Consider the following 18,336-nt stretch of genomic DNA (forward strand, 5'->3'; position numbering starts at 1 on the left):
ATCATGTCTCCTCATCTTGGCCCCAGCTTCCTGTGTCCCCAAGCTGACCTGCAAGAGGGTGACACTGTCACACCCTGTCCAGGGGCACATCTCCTCACAGCCTCTATGTCCAGGGGAGGAAACTCAGCTGGAAGCCACCCACTGGTTTCTAAGTTTAGTCCAGGCTAGAAACCATGCCCCTCACCCACCTCCCAGGCTAAGCCAGGCATGACCTCATCTCTTCTCTAAGACTCCACCCTTCTACCCTAGTCCTGTCTTTGCCAACAGGGGGCCAGTCTGGCAAGCAACTTGGAAATGAAGCGAGAGATGGGACTCTGGGCTTGTAGCTAAGATAGGAACCAGACAAAGGAAACAGGAAACTGCCACACACGTGTTGGAACCTGTGGCCTTTATTCATGCCCCCCACCAAGTGCAGTGAGAGACAAGGCCCCTGCCCAAAGGAGAAACCCCAATCTGCCTACCCTAGAAATGCTCCTCTGAGCCAGAAGTATATAAAGTGCTGGTGTGTGACCATCCTCTGGGGAGGGCCAAAGGGAGCAAGAGCCCTACCCCTGGACCAAGGTAGCAGAGAGAGGCACTGCTCAAGAAGTGCAGGCCACAGGCCCAGCTCCCAGAGGACAGGGAGGGAGGGCAGACCTGCCACCACTCTGGGGGCTAGGTAAAGAATGCAATCCTGGGCATGAGGGAACTGGAAAAAGGAGCCTTCATCATGGAGTCCTAAGGGTGGAGCTCAAGGGCAGGTGGGTGATCCCTAAGTCCCTGTGAAGGAAAAGGGCATCAGAAGCCATGGGGATCTCAGAGAATGGGACAGCCCCTCTGGTGCTTATTCTTGTGGACCTGGAGGCCAGCTTGAGTGGCCATCTCAAAAACTTCCTGCAATCCCTCATAGGTTTTGGCAGAGAACTCAAGGCACTGATATGATTTACCATATCCCGGCCTTCCTCAGATCGGACAGGTTCCTGAGAAGACAGAAGATAAGGCAGAGGAAGCTGTTGGTTAGGTGCACCTCTCACCACATCACCCATAAGTATAGTAATTATAACAAATACCTCCTCCAGCCTTGAGCCCACAAAGCATCCAGGCCCCAGCTGCCCAGGGCAGGGATCTAAACCTCATGTTTACATTCAAAGTTTTCCCCAGACTAGCTCCTTCTCTCCCACCTAGTTGCAGACCCTATGGTCCACATATGTTTTGCCTGAATGTGTGTTGGCTACCTCCTAAATGACTACCTTCTCCATCATCCTCCCAACCCATCCTCTGCCTGCTGTCCCCAGTTTACAACCTTGCCTTATATAATTATCCTCTCAAGATAGTCTCTATTCCATACCCTGGCAGCTTCATGTAATAAACTCTTCCTCTGGTCAGTGGGCCACTTAGTGAGACCCTTAATAAGCCAGATCCCTCACCCTCTAAGCCTTTCTTCAGCCATTGATGATGCCCTTCCTCCCCAGGTACACTGATGGCACAGTCTGCATACCCTAAGTGAAACATAAGCTGTCTCCCCATGGACAAGGACTTCCTTATTCATCTTAGTAGCCCCAATTCCAAAGACAGAATAATAAACTGGAATAAATTAAAATGCCAAGTGACCTTGGACAAGTCACTTCATTCTATGATCATCTGATTTGATACTGAGGTTCCTTCTGGTTCTTAGCAGGGCACACACATGGGAGAGGAGGAGGTAGATATCACTATGACTGCTTAACACAGGACAGTTGGCTGAAGAGAGAGCTCCTTTCTGCCTCAGATTGCAACCCCTCAGAGGGCACCTTCCTCCCTAGGGTTCCCCATCAGGCAGCCCCACCACCTGCTTCATCTTGGCCAGCTCTCTCCTGGTATGCTCATTCTTGCCTCAAGTCCATCTTATTCCCCACTAGGATGATGAGCGCATTGGGGCAGAAGTGCTTCACCTCCAGGGTTCACTTCTCAGGTATGTTTTCTGTACAGACATGTCCCAACAGTTTCCTCAGTTTAAGCATGTGGGCACTGGTCTTCCTTCCCATAGCAGTCTGAGGCTGATGGTCTCCTTCATACCTCAAAACCCGGTCCCTTGTAGCATATCCTCCCCCAAGCCCTTCCAAACACTGGAGATACCACAACAAAGGAGCCAGCAGAGCCTGTGCAGCCCTTGTGACTCCATCCCCACAGCCTCTGAAGATGGCTGACTCCAAAGCGTCTCCACCCGCTCTCTCCAAAGTCCTCACCCAGGCTGTCGGGGCTGTCAATGGAGAAGCACATGAGGATGACATCTGTGTCCAGATAGGAGAGAGGCCGAAGGCATTTATAGTCTTCTTGCCCTGCTGTGTCCCACAAAGCCAGCTCCACCTGACAAACGGGCAATACATAGCTGACCCCAAGGGCCCCAACCTACTACCCAGAGATCCTCTCAAACCACTAGTCCTGCTGTGTGCAAGGCACCATATTAATCACAGTCATAAAAAACTCAATTGAGTTTTTCTTTAAAGTTCTAAGATGTAAACTGGGTGTACTGCTGCATACCTATAAACCAGCATTGTGGGAGGCTGAGGCAGAAAAATCGCCAAGTTCAAGGCCATCCTGGGGAACTTAACAAGATGCTGATTCAATTTGTTTAAAAAAGTAAAAAGGGCTGGGGATGTAGTTCAATGGCAAAGTGCTGCTGGGTTCAACCCCTAGTAACCCCTCTCCCACAAAAATCACTAAAATGTGTTTGATTTTTGTGATCTCAGATGAATTGCTATCGTGAATACCACTTTAATTCTCACACTCCTTTGGGGTAAGTCATGCCATCATCACCATTTTGTGGTGGTGGGGAGTTTAAACCCAGAAGCAAAGGGACTTGGCCCTGATTACACAGTGAGTATGTGGTAGAACCAGAGGATATATCCAGGTTTTCCTTGGGGTACTGGGGATTAACTCAGAGCCTCATGCATGCTGGGCAAGTACTCTACTAATAAGCCACACTCCAGCCCTTTTTATTTTAGATAGGGTCTGGATAAGTTGCCCACACTGATCAATCTTCCTGCTTCAGCCTCCTGAGTAGCTGGCATGATGGGCATGTATCACCACACGTGAATACATCCAGGTTTTCTAAAAGTGCAGTTTCATATCTCAAATTTTACTTGTTCCCACAGGAAAATAAAACAAAAATGTGAGTGAGTGGTAAGGAAGGACATACTACGTGACCAAGAACAGGGTTCCAAGGCAGGATAGGAAAGGGCTCTTGGCCTTACCTGCCGCGTCTGGCTAACGGGAACCGAGTCCAGCAAGAGACGTCGAGGTTAAAAAAAAACTCACAGGACACCAAGGTTCTTCATCCAGGAGTCTCCACTTCATTACTAACATCATCCCCTTTTATACCCCAAGCAGCAGAAGTGGAAAGTTACTCAAAAGAGGGAGGGAGAGGGGAGAAATTTGGTTGCGACATCTGCCATTGTTAGATACTGAAACTTCCCTTATCAGGAAGTCCACTAGAGTGGAAAAGGTCAAGATGTTCCTTTGGAGCACATATGTCTCAGGCGGATAAACAGGAGAACCGCAAGTCTGCGTCATGGCCTTGTGAGCTGGCCACTTTGACATGCAGAACAAGGAATTGGGGGGCTGGGCCCCGGGGGCCAGGGAAGGCCTGCTACCAGCACTTACCTGTTTGCTGTCCACCTCAATGTCTGTAATATAGTTCTCAAAGACAGTAGGGAAGTAGACCTCTGGAAACTGATCCTTGCTGAAGGAGGCAGGTCTTTCCACAGGCACCATCCCCCACAATCACCAGCTTCTTTCTGATTGCAGCAATGGCTGGGGCTGGCAAACAAGAGGCAGGAGGGATTTGGGGAAAAAATGGTAGTCCAAAAATTGTTCTGTGGACTCCAAAACCTCTCCACAAACCTGGAAGAGAAAACAGAAAAGGGGGCTTGCTTCAGCACATTCTTGCCAAGCACCAATCCTGTAGGAAACAGAGTTTAAGATTCCTAATTTCTGGGGGCAGGGACAGGTTTTCTCCAGTGGGTTAAAATATAGCAGTGGGAGGTGGAAGAACCCACTTGGGAACCAGAAAACATGACTTTTAATGTTATCCATTCAATTGAGGGGAAACATTCAGCAAGGTGTTCAGGGATGCCTCCAGAAAAGCCAGCTTTTATCTGCTTTGCATATTGGAGTCATGAGACAGATTTTATTTGTAACAAAATTTTATACATTTAAGGTTTAATAATTGCTAAGATGTAATCTAGAACAGATTGTCCCTTGGCTTGAGTCACACCGGCCTCGTCAAAAACAAGGAGTCCCTCTACAAAACCAGATACTAGCATAACCACTTACTGGGTGGCTGATACATAAGAGAAGGAATATTTATAAAGCCCCAAGGTGCCCATTCTTTGTTGGGTAATTTGACAAAAATTATTTACCTCAGTTTCCAGTGGCTTGTTAGGTGAATGGTGCACTTCCCATTTTGACCAACAAGGAAACTCTCTGAAGATTAGATAATCAGAGTGTCAAGGACAGCACTCAAAGCAGGCTGTATGCCTCCAGAGTCTCTGCCTTTCTACATGTCACCTCAGAGGTGGAAAGGAGGAGGAAAACCCAGACAGAGGACAGAGGCAGCAGCCAGCAGCTTCTCTGACCCACCCCACCTTGTCCCCAAAGCCTGGGTCACACAAAGGAGGCTCAGTCCAGGCAGTGCCCACAGCACACAATCGAACGGCCTGCCTTCCTCCCCTCTTCCTCCGGGGCTTGTGGCAACACTAGGTTACTCAGCCCCCAATAGGGGACAATGACTACACTGTAGGGAGTCATGAATCCACCACAGCAGAGGGACAGAATAATCCACTAGGGAATCACCTCCACCCACTCTGGAACAGCCCCTTCCTCCCTCGGTCCAGCTCACTTTTATGCCCTGCCCACCCCTCCCTGTGACTAAGGGCAAGGAGTCAGCTTCCCAGGGTTAACATGCATCCCTCATCACAAACACACGTGAAGGAGCAGTTCATCACACCTGCAGTTCATCACACCTTCACATCTCCCCTCACTTCCTCCTTCCCCAGGGAGGGGAGCCAGCTAGATTCCCAGCCCTGCAGTCAGGGAGAAAGAGAGGGTGTGCTCTGGAGCTGAAATGAAATCTAGGCTGTTGGGAAAAAGGAAGGAGGTAGAGCCTGGGCTGGGAGGAGCCCCAAAAGAAATGACAAATGAGGACCAGTCCCTCCACCAACTAGGCAGGGAGCACAGGGTATGGTAGGTAACCTGATCTCTGCCTCAAACCTAGTTTTTCCTCAGTCCCACATCCGTTCATGCTGGGCTGAGCTCTTCTGGTCCCTGCATTCCACCACCTCACATTATATAGCCTGGGTCTGCTTTTTAGGAAGCAGAATACTCCAGCCCCAGGCTGTCTCTCTTCAACAGTGGGATGCTAGGCGGCCCCTCCCTCTCCTCCACTTACACCTTCAGAAAACTGGGATGTGGGGGAAGAGGACATGAGTCACTGAGAATTTATCAGAACCACGCTCCAGATCACAGAGGGGCTCTTGCTGATATCCCAAATGACAGGGAAGATGTGCCCTGCCAGCACATCCCTTTCCAAACAGGGGTTCATTGAAGTCTACCCAGGTGACTGACACTAGGATTTCTTCCAACTCCCCCACCTACTCCCATTAGTTCAACTTACGCAGCTGTGTAAACATGGGCTGGGGTAACTCCAACCCAGGCAGTGCAGATAGAGAACAATCACTACTGATCTACCAGTCACTTAGGCAAGAGTGCGCCACTGCCATCCCCCAGCAAGGCAACAGGCACCAGATGGTGGGAGGCAGAGGCCAGAACTTCAGGACAAGGACATGAATTAAGTGACCTGGAACCCCAGCTCAAAAGACTTTCCCTCCAGGCTCTGGTTGGGCTAAAAGAGCAAGCAGCCCAGGCCAAGCCAGGATACAAGGCCCAAGGCCAAGATGGCATGAACAATAGTTCCCTGTGAGAGGAAACCCCAGGGGAACTGCCCCACTGACCCTAAACGTTGCAATCAAACCCCACGCAGAGACTGAAGTGGAACTGGAACGGAGCCTGGAACTTCTGGCCCTCCCCTGAGACAAGATATGTGGGATACCTAGCTCATTCTCTTGATTTTCCCAAAGATCCAGTGGGCCTCCTACCTGGCTCACTTCCCCTGAAGTTTGGGAAAGACTCACTCTTCAGTTGACACCTCTTCCTCAACTTTAAAGCCAGAACTGAGAGAACTCTGTTCCCCGGGCTCCCCAGCCGACACCCCTAAAATAAATCTTTAGCCTAGCTGGGGAGTGTGGAGGGTAGATTCCTTAACACACACGGGCTGGATCCTTCCGGGTCTCCCCTACCCCATGCCCCAAGCAGTTTCCAAGGACTGTCGAGGGCAGTGTCCAACCTCCCCGAACAGCAGCAGCCCCCAAGGGTCACACCACCACGCCCTTATTCACGCCATTCCACCTTATGAGCCTGGGAGAACTCCCAGCCCATCCCCAGCACCCCAGGCCAGGTCCGCTCTGGGCCGTCTAGCCTGGGGCTAGCCAGGGCGTCTGGGCTGGGTTCCCTCGCCTAGGGAGATCAAGGCCTCTCCCTTGTTCCGCGGGAGGCTAGTGGAAACCGGGAGGGAAGGCTCCTATCAGGGCCTCAGCAGGAGAGAGCCGCTGCCAGGCCACTCCTGGGGCCCCTTGCTGCAGTCCAGGGAGGAGCCCAGTGTAAAGGTGAAATTTCCAAGCTGATTCTAAGCCACAGAGCCTGAGTTAAAGTGTAAAGGACCAGGCTTGTAAACCTGCTTCTAAAACTGCAAAGCATGGGTTAAATTCCTGAGGCAGTTAGGACAAGGCCCTACTGACCATTTAGTGATTTATGGACTGGTGTCCTGTGCAACTCCTCACGTAAGCATTCAAGACCCTGTGCAGTTTGTCACGTAGATATTCAGGGTCCAAACCAATCAGTTTGAATGTGTACCCCACCTAGGAGCACCAATCATTCCTGCCCTGATTGTTCCCGCCAATATATGTACTAATCATGTTTCAGAATTGTTGTTCAATTTTCCCGCGCCTCATGATGATTTGTTCTGATGTATGCAAAGCCCCCAACCCTCTCCGAAAAGTGTACTTAAACTCCGCTTGAACTCTGCTCTGGGCTCTGAGCCGCTCTCCCTTCTTGAGTGGGCACAGAGTCCCAGCGCGCTGGAACAGGATCCTCAATAAACTTCCCCCTTGTGATTGCATGAAGTGAGTCTCTTGTGTGGTTTCTCCCCTCCAACGCTCTGCTGCACCCCAACAGCAGCAGGCCAGACCCCAGCGCAGCCCGGACACCGCTTCTAAGGGGAGGGAACGGACCAAAACCCCTCGCCAAAACCCCTCGCCGGACCTGCCCGAGCTCCCAGCGTTTGGAGAGGAGGAAAGTGTTCTCCCAGGAACTGGGACGCCCTTCTCCCCCTGCCCGGACCCCTGTACCTTCCGCTCTGTTGCCTGAGTTGCGTGGCTGTTGCAGGAGGCTGAGACTGACCCTAGGGGCCGGGCCCCGCCCCCGCCCTCCTTCAGTCCTTGGCTCCGCTGGCCTCTGGTCCAGCCCCAGGCAGCCAAGGGTCGCCTCCGCTGCGGCGCGAGGATTGGGGGCACCTGCCCCAGCTGGGTGAGAGGCTGGAAGGAGAGTCGCTGCGAGCTGCCAGGACTGCAGAGGAGTGGGCGGTGACCAGAGCCGGAGGGACCCTGAAGGACTCGGCCTCTGCTCCGCCTCAGCCCCTAGAGGCAGATGGGCGTAGAGAAAGTTGAGAAAGTTGAGAGGCACTGGGGTGGCGTCAGGAAGGGCCGCTGGTGCCCTCCCGCGGCCAAACAGCACCCGCTTCTGCCCCACCTGGGCGCTCGCGAGAGGCAGGACTGGGAAACCCGGGTGCCAGCGCGGGCGATGGAGTGGGCCATGGTGTGTGCAGAAGACCACTCTCTGCCATAGAATCCTTGCGGACATTCTGGGACCTGCAGACCCAGACCACCGTTCTGCCTCATATCCCCTTCCTTCCACTGCCTGGAATTTCCCTGAGTCCAATTCCTACCTACTTCTCCAAGGGTACTCTTGGAAGTGCTTCTGGATCCCCAACCAGGAATACAGTTCCCACTCCTATTGTATTATTGTGTCCTTAGTGACCCTTAGCCCCGTATGATGTGTTACATACCGTAACCTACATGTAGATCTTTCTTGTAAAAATGACTGAGGAGGTGGACAAAGAAGAAGGAAATCTATCAACATTTTATTGACTTGTATATTCTAGGAACTACATAACTCAACCTTTTAAATACTTGTCACAATCCTTTCGAGGGAAGTATACCCATCTCCTTTTGCCTGTAAGGAAACTGAGATTTGAAGACGCAGCTTAGCAAATGTTTGAGATTTCTGATAGCAAGAATTCATACAGTCAGTCCTGTGTGACTACAATGCTGGTGCTGTCTTCTGATGACTATTGTGCTCCTCCAGTCTTCCCTTCCTCTCGTCTAGCACAGTGTGTGTCCCATGATTGGTTTTCAAGAAATATTTGCCGAATGGATGCATGTTAGAAATATTACAGACTTTAAAGATCTGAAGTACAGCCAATGCATTTGGTAAATGAGAAAACTGAGTTCAAGAGCAGTTTGGTCCCAGGCCTCTTAATCCACTCAATAGTTCACTCAGTATGAAGTGAGAGCTATGTGCTGAAGATTTATTTATGCCTTCAAATAATTTATAGTCTAAGTGAGGAATACAGACAATCTCAAGATATCTAACGCTTAGGGAACCTGACTCTATACACATTAACTATTTCAGACCTCACAATAACCTGATGGCCTAGTAGTGTTATCTCCATTTTACTGAGAAAACAAATGGGGGCTCAGAGAGATTACAGAGTTGATGTTGGGTCTGGTCCTAGAATTCAAACCAATGGACTCCAGAGACCTTGCTCTTGATTGCCATTCCCTATGGACAACTCTTGCAGGCGGCCATACAGGAGGCATTTGCTGTTGGGGGGTGGAGAGAATGCATTAGCTGTGGGATGCCCAGCCCTGAAGAACAAATGAAGTATTCAAATTAGGTTGATGTCTATATTTTAAATAACAAATTGAAGCTACTGCAGGTCTACAGTGTCATGGGAACTCCCCAGAAGACAGTGATGGTGATGGAAGATGAGGCTGGAGAAGGAAACAGAGATAGACCATGAAGGTCCTTATAAGCCATGTCCAGGAGTTGACTGTGAATTTTGCTCAGGAACAGCAAGGAGCTGCTAGAGTTAGGAAACTAATATAATAAAAAAAATAAGGAGGTGACAGTGGGAGTGAAGATATGTGGGAAAAGGTACACACACACGGATACATAAATGTATATATTCAACAATACAGTCATGCATCATTTAATGATAGGGATATAAGAAATGCATCATTAGGCAATTTTATTGTTGGGTAAACATCATAGAGTGTATTTACACAAACTGAGAAGGCATAGCCTACTACACACCAAGGCTATATGGTGTATACCATCATAAATGCAGCTCATTGTCATCATATAGCACATGATGGTACTTAGTGATGATTAGCATGATGAAGAGGAAATTAGAGGGTTACCAACTCCAAGATTTCTAATTTGAGCAGCCAAGCTGATGCCCTTTGAGAAGATGAAGTAGGAGAAGTAACATGTTGTGGGGAAAATAGTGGATTGAGGTGTGTTGAGGTAAAGTGTCAGTGGGCTTTCAAGGAAATGTTTGGGAGATGATTGGTATGTATGAATCTAAAGCTCAGGAAAGATTTGGGAAGAGAGCCCAATTTGGAAGAAACATCAGCAGATGAATGAAGATACAGAAGTGTCTGAGAACACTTAGGGCAAGTGAGTGGATTGAGGAGAGGAGAGGGCAGAAAGAAGAACCTGGAAAAAAATTCATTTTGGGGGGGCTGTCCTGATGTTCTTCCACCACAGCACAGAACTTTTCCTTAACTTTTAGGTTCTAATCAAAGCAAATAAAGACACACACCTTTATCCATTGGGTTTATTTGCCAAGAGCTGTAATTCTGGGTCTAGTGGATATCCCTTTTTGGGTTAAACTGCCGCTAAAGGGAGACAACTGCAGAATTTGGGCTGAGAGAGGGGTAAGCATGGAGAGGCTGGGTGGTGGTGGGAGGGATAGGCTGATCCCCTCAGGAGTAACTGCCCGGCCCTCCTAGAGGGATGACAAAGACTGAGATGTCATCCACGGAACCCAGCTTGTTGTTAGGGAGATGCCAGCCATGGTCCTGGGGGGTGCCCCGTGTCCCCAGGACCAGAGGTAGGGACAGAGCTGTATACCTGCCAGGAGCACATGTGCAGATTCATGTATATTGTAATATAGACACAGAAGCCCACATGGGGTCCCCAAGCATTGCTTCCCTTTGCCCTTTCCTTTGCCAGTGCCATCCCCTTACCATCATGTCATGCAACCCCTACCTGCTGGGGTCATTGGGTTCTTAGGCCGACAGCACCCTGTCCACAGTGGCAGCTACCCCCTCACAATCATTGGTGACATCCCATAGGCCATCTGTTCCCAGGACTAGCACATCGTCTGAAAAGTGCTCATACTGTGTCAGGTCATATACTTGAACCTGGTGGGGAAAGAGTATAGGGAGGATTGAGGTGTGGGGTTTGCTGGACAGGAAGCTTGGGGATAAAAGGACCCTGGATAAAAGCCAGCTTGAGACCCACAGAGGAGGGAAGGTATAGTTAAGGAGGCCCCCATACAGCTCACCTCAGGGAAGCAGGAGAGGAAAGGCTTGATGGGCAGGGTGGATCTGCAGACATTAAGGTTGTGGTCTCCCAATCCCCAGGTTACCCCAATAGTGGCCATCACTCGGGCCTGAGGGAAACATGGAAGGGGAAAGCTATTTAGTCCTCTGCCAGGCTCTCTGAAACCACACAGCCCTCGCACAACTAACCTCAGGTAGAACCTCAACCTCCCTAGACAAATTGTGGTGGGTCCTCCTGCCCTCTCCCACCTCTACCGTGGATTTTAACTTTTTGCCCTCCCAACAGACCAGAGGAAACCTGAGGTCCTCCAATGGGATCTTTTTGTAGGCTCTGGGGAGGGGAGGGAGTAGAGGCATCACCTAGGCATAAAAGACTCCTCTCTTCTAGGAGCTGGACACCCACACACAAACCCCTTAGAACGGCCCCATCCCCCAACTCCCAGCCTGGCCCAGCCTTCAGCTTCCACTTTGCTACTGGTGAGGGACTGGTTGGGTTGCCATGGGAACGACCCAGCTCTGAGGGAAGTGTTACCAGCCAGTCATGTTCTGGTCCCGGTAGAGCATCCTCTGCCCCAGCTCCTTGGGCTGAGCTCTGCAGGGGAACTCAAGGTGGGTGAATTCACCACCCAGCAGCTCTGCTTTCAGGAAGCCCTGGGGTTGAGAATGGCCAGACAGAGCAAAGGGCCAGAGGATGTTACACTCACAGCGTACCCTAGTACAATATATAGAAAGTGTTAATTTTTTTCTTCTTTTGCACTAATGGGGATTAAACTGAGGGGTGCTTTACCACTGAGCTACATCCCCAGCCCTTTTTAATTTTTATTCTGAGACAGGGTCTTGCTAATTTTTTGAGGCTGTCATTGAACTTATGCTCTTCCTGCTTCAGGCTCCCAAGTTGCAGAAATCACAGGTGTGCCACCTGTGATGATATTTATTATAGCAGACCTTTAAGTAAAGGTCCACATGCTTCTGATACACACATTAACTCAGTTACTCTTCAAAACAACCCATGGGGCAGGAACTATTACTGCACAGAGAGGTTAAGGAATTGTCAAAGGTCACATAATTAGCAGAGAACAACAAACCAGGATTCAGTATCCAGGCAGTCCAGTTCCAGAGCCCAGGGGCCTTTTCTGTTCCCTCCCCCCACCTCTGATTTTACTTCCTTCCTCAGCTGGGGCCACGGTGGGTGCTGCAAACCATCTCAGACTCCTTCCTGTAGCATTATCCCCTGGGCTCAGCCCTGCACTCAAGAGCCCACACAGCCGCCTTCCCAAGAAGCTCCCAGTAGGGAGTATTCTGTGTTTGGTGGTAGTGGTGGTGGTGGTGGTGGTGGTGTGTGTGTGTGTGTGTGTGTGTGTGTGTGTGTGAGAGAGAGAGAGAGAGAGAGACAGAGACAGAGAGAGGGTAGGGTTGGGGGGATATTCTCAGGCACAAGAGTGCAGAGAGGCACAAGAACCAGTAAACGATGTGGGTGGGAAGTTTGTTTTCTACTTACAAGCAGCTGAAGATGCTGGCGCTCAGTCTCCGGGGTAGACTCCCGAACATTGGAATGATTTCACCATTCCGGACAATGATGGCCCTTCCCAGAGACAGAAAAGGCCTGGCTCTCCTCAGCCCCCTTCATGGATAACTCCAGAGGGACCAGGCCTTCTGCTTAGGATTTCTTACCCAGGACTCCATCTTTCCTCTCCTTGTGGATATATAAGGCCTTTCTTTATATCTATGGTCCTCCAAGCTCCTTCAATCTTTAGGGTTTCTTTAAATATTTTATTTTTTTTTTACAGTACAGGGGATTGAACCCAGGGCAGCTTTACCACTGATCTATATCCCCAGCCATTTTGATTTTATTTTGAGACCCAATTTATTATAGGGTCTCACTAAAGTTCTGAGGTTGATCTTGAGCTTGTGATCCTTCTGCCTCAGCCTCCTGAGTTTCTGGGATTACAGGCATGTGCCACCATGCCAAGTCCAATATTTGACTTTGAACCCCACCACCTCACTCTTCTATCCCCCCATCCTAGAGAGTATGGCTCCTTGTAGCCACTTTTTTTTTTAATAAATGATTATGGCACCTGGCAGCCATAATACAGTTACGTGCAAATTGCTAGAACGTAAAGCAGAAGGAGCATCAAAGGGAAGGCTTTATACAAGAGGTGATATTTATTTATTTATTTATTTTTTTTTTTTTAAGAGAGAGGAGGAAGAGAGAGAGAGAGAATTTTTAATATTTATCTTTTAGTTCTCGGCGGACACAACATCTTTGTTGGTATGTGGTGCTGAGGATCGAACCCGGGCCGCACGCATGCCAGGCGAGCGTGCTACCGCTTGAGCCACATCCCCAGCCCCTTGTAGCCACTTTTAAAGTCCTTCTCCTTCATACCTTCTGTCACCTGCATTGACCACATACACCTTGCCTAGCAGGTACACCACAACCAGTGCACAGCAGCCCCCCTCTACTTGTTGGCCATGACACTCCTGCTCCCAAGCCATCTGCTCATCCTGTCAAGTGAGGAAGGGTCAAGAGGGAGGAGAGTAAAAGAAGAGTTTGCAGACACCGAGTCACCCTCCCCACTCCCATCTGCAGAAATCATCTGGCACAGCCAAACCACAACTGGAAAAATAGTGAAACACATGGGGGTAACTACTCCTTCTGCCTCCCCTCAAAACCAAACTCTGCTCTGGCTCTCAATAGTGTTGTGGGTTCTCAGGGTCAGTCCCTGAGGCCACCTGGCTCTCACACAGAGTTGGCCAGAGTGTCTGCCTAGCCAGCCTTTGTCCTGGGCCACCCGCTCACCATGAGCTAGAAGGCATTCTCAATGGCCCCTACTACCAGGCTTTCATGGGTCACTTCCTTCTGTGAAGACCAGCAGGACTGAGGAAAAATCAAGTGAGTAGAATCAGAGGAACCTGGGGTCCCTGAGGTGCATGGGAGGCAGAGGGGAGGTGGTGAGTGGTCTTGAAGTGTTTCTCCTAGGTCCTTTAGTTGCTCCCGGATGTGGCGATGCAGGAGCCGTGAGGCCATTTCGGCAGCTCCACCACTGGCCTGTCCATCCAACAGGCCCCAATAATAGAAGCTGAGTCCCTGGTGGGGAAAAAGTTGAAGGAGAGTAAATCTGTGTATGTGTGTGTGTGTGTGTGTGTGTGTGTGTGTGTGTGTGTGTGTATGTGTGAGTGTGTGTGTGTGTGTGTATATATAGTATAATATAGAACAAGACTGTAAGCATCCAATAAATATTAGAGAGGTTGACATTACAGGCAAATTAGATTTATTCACTTATTCACCCAGGGCACACTATGTGTCAAAAGAAAGGAGACCCTCAAAAAAGCCAAATTCTGAAGATAAAAGATGCAAAAATCAGTATCAGTAATTAATTAAATTATCCATAATACACGAACATCTACATTTGAAGTAGAAAAGTAAACATTCATCTGACATGGCAGGAATCAATGCCACGTAAGGGTTCTGTGGCAAACACAGAAAGCTAGTGAGTTAGGAGGCAGTTCTTCCCAGTTTCAGAAATAAAACCAGATACCTGGTATCCCTCAGGACGAGTGTCTGTGTCTCTGGAGGCTAAGAGAAGGGGTGAGGTCTTACTGGACTTTGGCTAGGCTCCCTAGGGGCCCCTGTAACACCCCTCCATCCTTCCACATACACCACTTCACAGCAAGCCTGGTCCTTATTGTGCTGGCTCTTGCCAGTGTTGATGACACTGCCAGGCCAGAGTGACCACATCAGGTTGGACACCAGACCAGGTCCTGGAATAACCCCCACCTTAGACATATACACATCCTCCCCTGTCGGCTGGCCAAGCTGAGAAAGGTCACAGCCACTTGGTATCCAGACCAGAGAGAAAAGGAGCAGGGAGAGCTGACGAGGAATACTGTCTTGGTGGCAGGCCCTACTTCATAGAAAGGTAGACAGTAGCACCTGCCTGCCTCAGATCCCCCCTTACTTGGCAAAAGAGGCTCCCTCAGAGGTTCTGCTGGAAGAGGCAAGATGAGGGTAAGAAGCTTTACTTCTCTGCTCGCCAAGACCCTACATTCCACCTCCAACGTCAATCAGTTCTCCCAGTACTTTGTCCCCAGCATTCCACAACTCATGGGCACACCCACCCTCACCCTAAAACTACCAAGCAAGAGTTTCTGCCTGTTTGGTAGTGAGGAAGTGCTTCAGCCCAGATCCTGAAAGAGGAATTGAAAGTAGAGTAAGGGTATAGGACCACCTGGACTGGGAAGGAGCCACTTAACCACAAACTTCTCCCTTGTAGGAAGTTAAAAGAGGTGGTGGTGGGGACATGAGACCACCAGCCACCTTTCTCAGCGATCTCAGTGTCCCCATCTCCCTCAGGGTTAGCTTTTCTGGTAGATGCATTTAAAAAATCCATGTAGCCTAGAAGCACGCCCGCTGTCCTGATCAAGGGGTCTATTTCCTTTATCTGCTGCACCAATAAGTCTACCCAGAGAACGCAATCCAAAGGGTACCCTCCCACTGCAGTAGGCTGCCCCCTCCCCCACTCTGGGAGGCCGGCGGCCTTCTGGTGTTGGGCTATTTCTGGGTGTGGAGGGGGAGGGGAACGTAAGAGGGACAGGGAACTGGGGCTCTAGGGCTGGAAGCTGCTGATAGTCTTTCCAACCCCTATCCCCTGGTTAGAAGGAACTCCGCTCCTTTTTGAACAACCGCCCTCACCCCACAGTTCCTTAGCCTTTAACCTGCAGAGCTGCGATTAGGACCTGGCCAACTCATCCTTGGCAGAGCCCCCCCACCCCCTCAGCTCTGGGAAAAAACGGGGTTTTGAGGGGAGAGAGTGAGGGTTATCAACGAGTTACAAGGTCTTGAGGAAGGTGATTCAGGCTGCACAGGATTGAAGAGAGGGCCCGGAGCGGGTGGTGCCCAAAGCCCAGAGGATAGCAAAGGTCCCGGGAAATGGGGGTTCACGGCTCCAAGCGCCACACGGGGGGTGCATCCCTGGAGCGGGGATGCAGAGTTGGGGAGAAGTGGTAGTCCCATCCAGGTTTGGGTGCCCTGGGAGGGCGTTCACTCAGTGTAGCCAGTGCTCCAGGGCAGGTGGCGGCCCCTGTCCGGAGGGCTTTGCACAGCCTAGCCCGCCCAGCCCACATGGTCGTCGGCGCCGTCGCAGCCCCCAGGACTCAGCTGCAGAAAGGTCGGTCTGGAGAAGCTCGCTGGAGCCTCTAAGGTCTTCGCTGACGCCCAGCTCTCGCTTCCTGGCCTCGCTGGAGGGCTCTTGGGCGTTTCTGTAGCTGCAGCCAGTGGCGCGGAGGTCATGCTGGGCAGGTCTGGGGATTTGGTGCGCGGAGGTGAAGCACCCCCAGAGCTCACCAGGTGAGCCACCGCAGAGCGCACCAGTTTTAGCCTGCTGCTTCTTGGCCCCGCCCTCGGCTGTGGCGCTGCCTCTCTCAGACCCTGACCCTAGGGCTCAGCGTGGGCGGTGCTTACCCCTGTTGGTCCTTTGAGGCCATTGGCTCCCTGCCTGGTTGGGACTGTGAGGGGCAGAACTTCCCCTAGCTCTAGGCCACCCCGGGAACCGCCCCAATGGCTCCCGATCTCTTCTCCACCTCATTCTGTCTTCGTCCAGCCGCAATTTCTCAGAGGGAGATGGGTTTGTTGTGGGAAAGGTCTGAGAGAAGGAAATTTTACTTCAGTGGTGCTGTAGGAGAGACATCAAATAGACCTTCCCTATTGTGACGAGGGTGGGGGAGGCGGTCTCCCCGCTCCTGGTTCAGGGTGGTCAGGCTGCAACGAAGCTGATGACCTCAGATGGAAACAGCCGCTTCAGGGCCGCTGGGTGTGAAACAGCTGGTGTGACAACACCTCTGGAGCTACTGGAGTGAGAGCGAGAGCAGCGAGCTGGTGCAGAGTGAAGGCAATGGTAACCATGCAGGTCACAGCTCATCACCTTGGATCAGAGAGCGGGGGTAAATTCCTGAGCTCTTAATGGTACTGTTATCTCTAAAGGCCACTTCCACGTGTGGGAGAGCGGTTGCCACTCCTACCCCACTTACTTTCTCAGAACCTTCCCTGTACACTCAGATTTAGACTTCTCATCAGTTAATAAGAATAATAACATAATATAATAAATAAATACCATTTAAAGAAGACCTACTGGGCAGTAGGCCTTTTACAAAGCACATTCTGTACACCAATTTATCACTCCCATTTTACAAATGAGATGGGACTGGATGTACCTGTCATTTAATATGGCATGCCAGAAGATATCATAGGCCATTGAGAGATTCATAACCACGTCAGTCTCCTGATACCAAAACCCGGTTCTGACTTGAGAATCAAGTTGATTTCTCTGAATCAGGGAGGGAGAGTTAGGGAGAAGATGACAGCAGTTAGAGGGATGAGGTTCCTCCTCTGCCTTTCTACTCTTTGCGCAGAGGCTGGGAAGTCTTGGAATGCTAGGCAAGTTCTCTGCCGCCAGGGGGAGCCAGAGGCCAGGTTAAACTGCTGCCTGGGTGGATTAAAAGCCCCCTTGCTCCAGGACTGAAACTAGACCAAGTACCAGGTGGGATGCTTATTCTTTCTGCTTTCTGCCTCCTGGGGGAAGGTGGTACTGACCTGACCTGAGAAGAGCTGTATTCCTACACACGGTATCAGGGAATAGATCATTTTAGGTCCCAGGTACACCTAAAATGTACCTGGGACCTAAAATGAGGTCAAGGTCTCTGTGCCCTAATGCAAGTTGGACTAGCCATCACGGGACACTGGAATCAAGTTCATTATAGGGACCCTACCTCTGAGCTCTGCCCACTGAGTGCTTCCTGAAAATAGCATACTCTGTCCCCCAGGCTAAACTGTACTCCCAGAAGGGGTGGCTTTCCTGGCCTACAATAGTCACTCAGGTATATGGGTTTGCTATAATTATGCCCGAGATTTGGGCAGAAAGCTAGATCAAATGAAGTCACAAGAGGGAGAAAACATCAGACCCCACAGAGCAGCAAAGACAGGGACAAAGAACATGCTGCTGTTTGTTATGGGTGTTCCCCTCCTGTTTGAGGAAAAATGGGAATCAGCTCTCTGATAAATGACATAACATCACTGCCAGGTCAAAGACTGAATAAAAATATGACTACTAGCTATTTTTATTATTCAATGTTTCTGGGACAGTTTACTTATCACTTCTCACTGTCACACAGCTTCTTATTCCCCGCTCTTCCCAGCATCTATGGAGTGGCTGCAAAAATAGGCCACAGAGCTAGGGCCTGGAGACCCCTTGCTTCTGTACCAGATGATTCCCAGGGAAGTTGGCAGTGTCTGTGGGCTGTTGCACAACACCCCAGCCTACCCAGACCCTAAGACTTTAATCTCCCTGAGCCACCCACCCATTCCTGACACGATCGCACCTCCTCCATCCTCAGACTGTTTCAGACCTGGTAATGCAGTCATCGCCCCTACCCATCCCAAGGTGGCAGAAGGTGAGAGGAGAAAGGTAGCAGGCTGGGAAGAAGCAAATCTGTGGGATGTTTTCCTTAGTTCAGACTGATAATGTCTAGCCATAAAGGGGGACTGGAGAGCCTCAAGGCAGGCCCCTTTTTCACAGTCCACATGCAGGGGTTCAGGGCCTATTATTTTTATTATTTGGTGTTTCAGGGATAGTTTGCTTAC

General features: G+C 50.4%; 2 pseudogenes; both read right to left on the reverse strand.

Annotated features, from left to right (window-relative positions):
• Positions 1-371: 371 nt before the first annotated feature.
• On the reverse strand, positions 372-7,886 carry LOC144371437 (uncharacterized; annotated as a pseudogene).
• Positions 7,887-10,121: 2,235 nt separating this feature from the next.
• LOC144371324 (protein phosphatase 1J-like) lies at positions 10,122-13,728 on the reverse strand (annotated as a pseudogene).
• Positions 13,729-18,336: the final 4,608 nt, after the last annotated feature.

This window comes from Ictidomys tridecemlineatus, chromosome 16 (assembly GCF_052094955.1).
Source record: "Ictidomys tridecemlineatus isolate mIctTri1 chromosome 16, mIctTri1.hap1, whole genome shotgun sequence".
In the NCBI taxonomy this organism is placed as follows: domain Eukaryota; kingdom Metazoa; phylum Chordata; class Mammalia; order Rodentia; family Sciuridae; genus Ictidomys; species Ictidomys tridecemlineatus.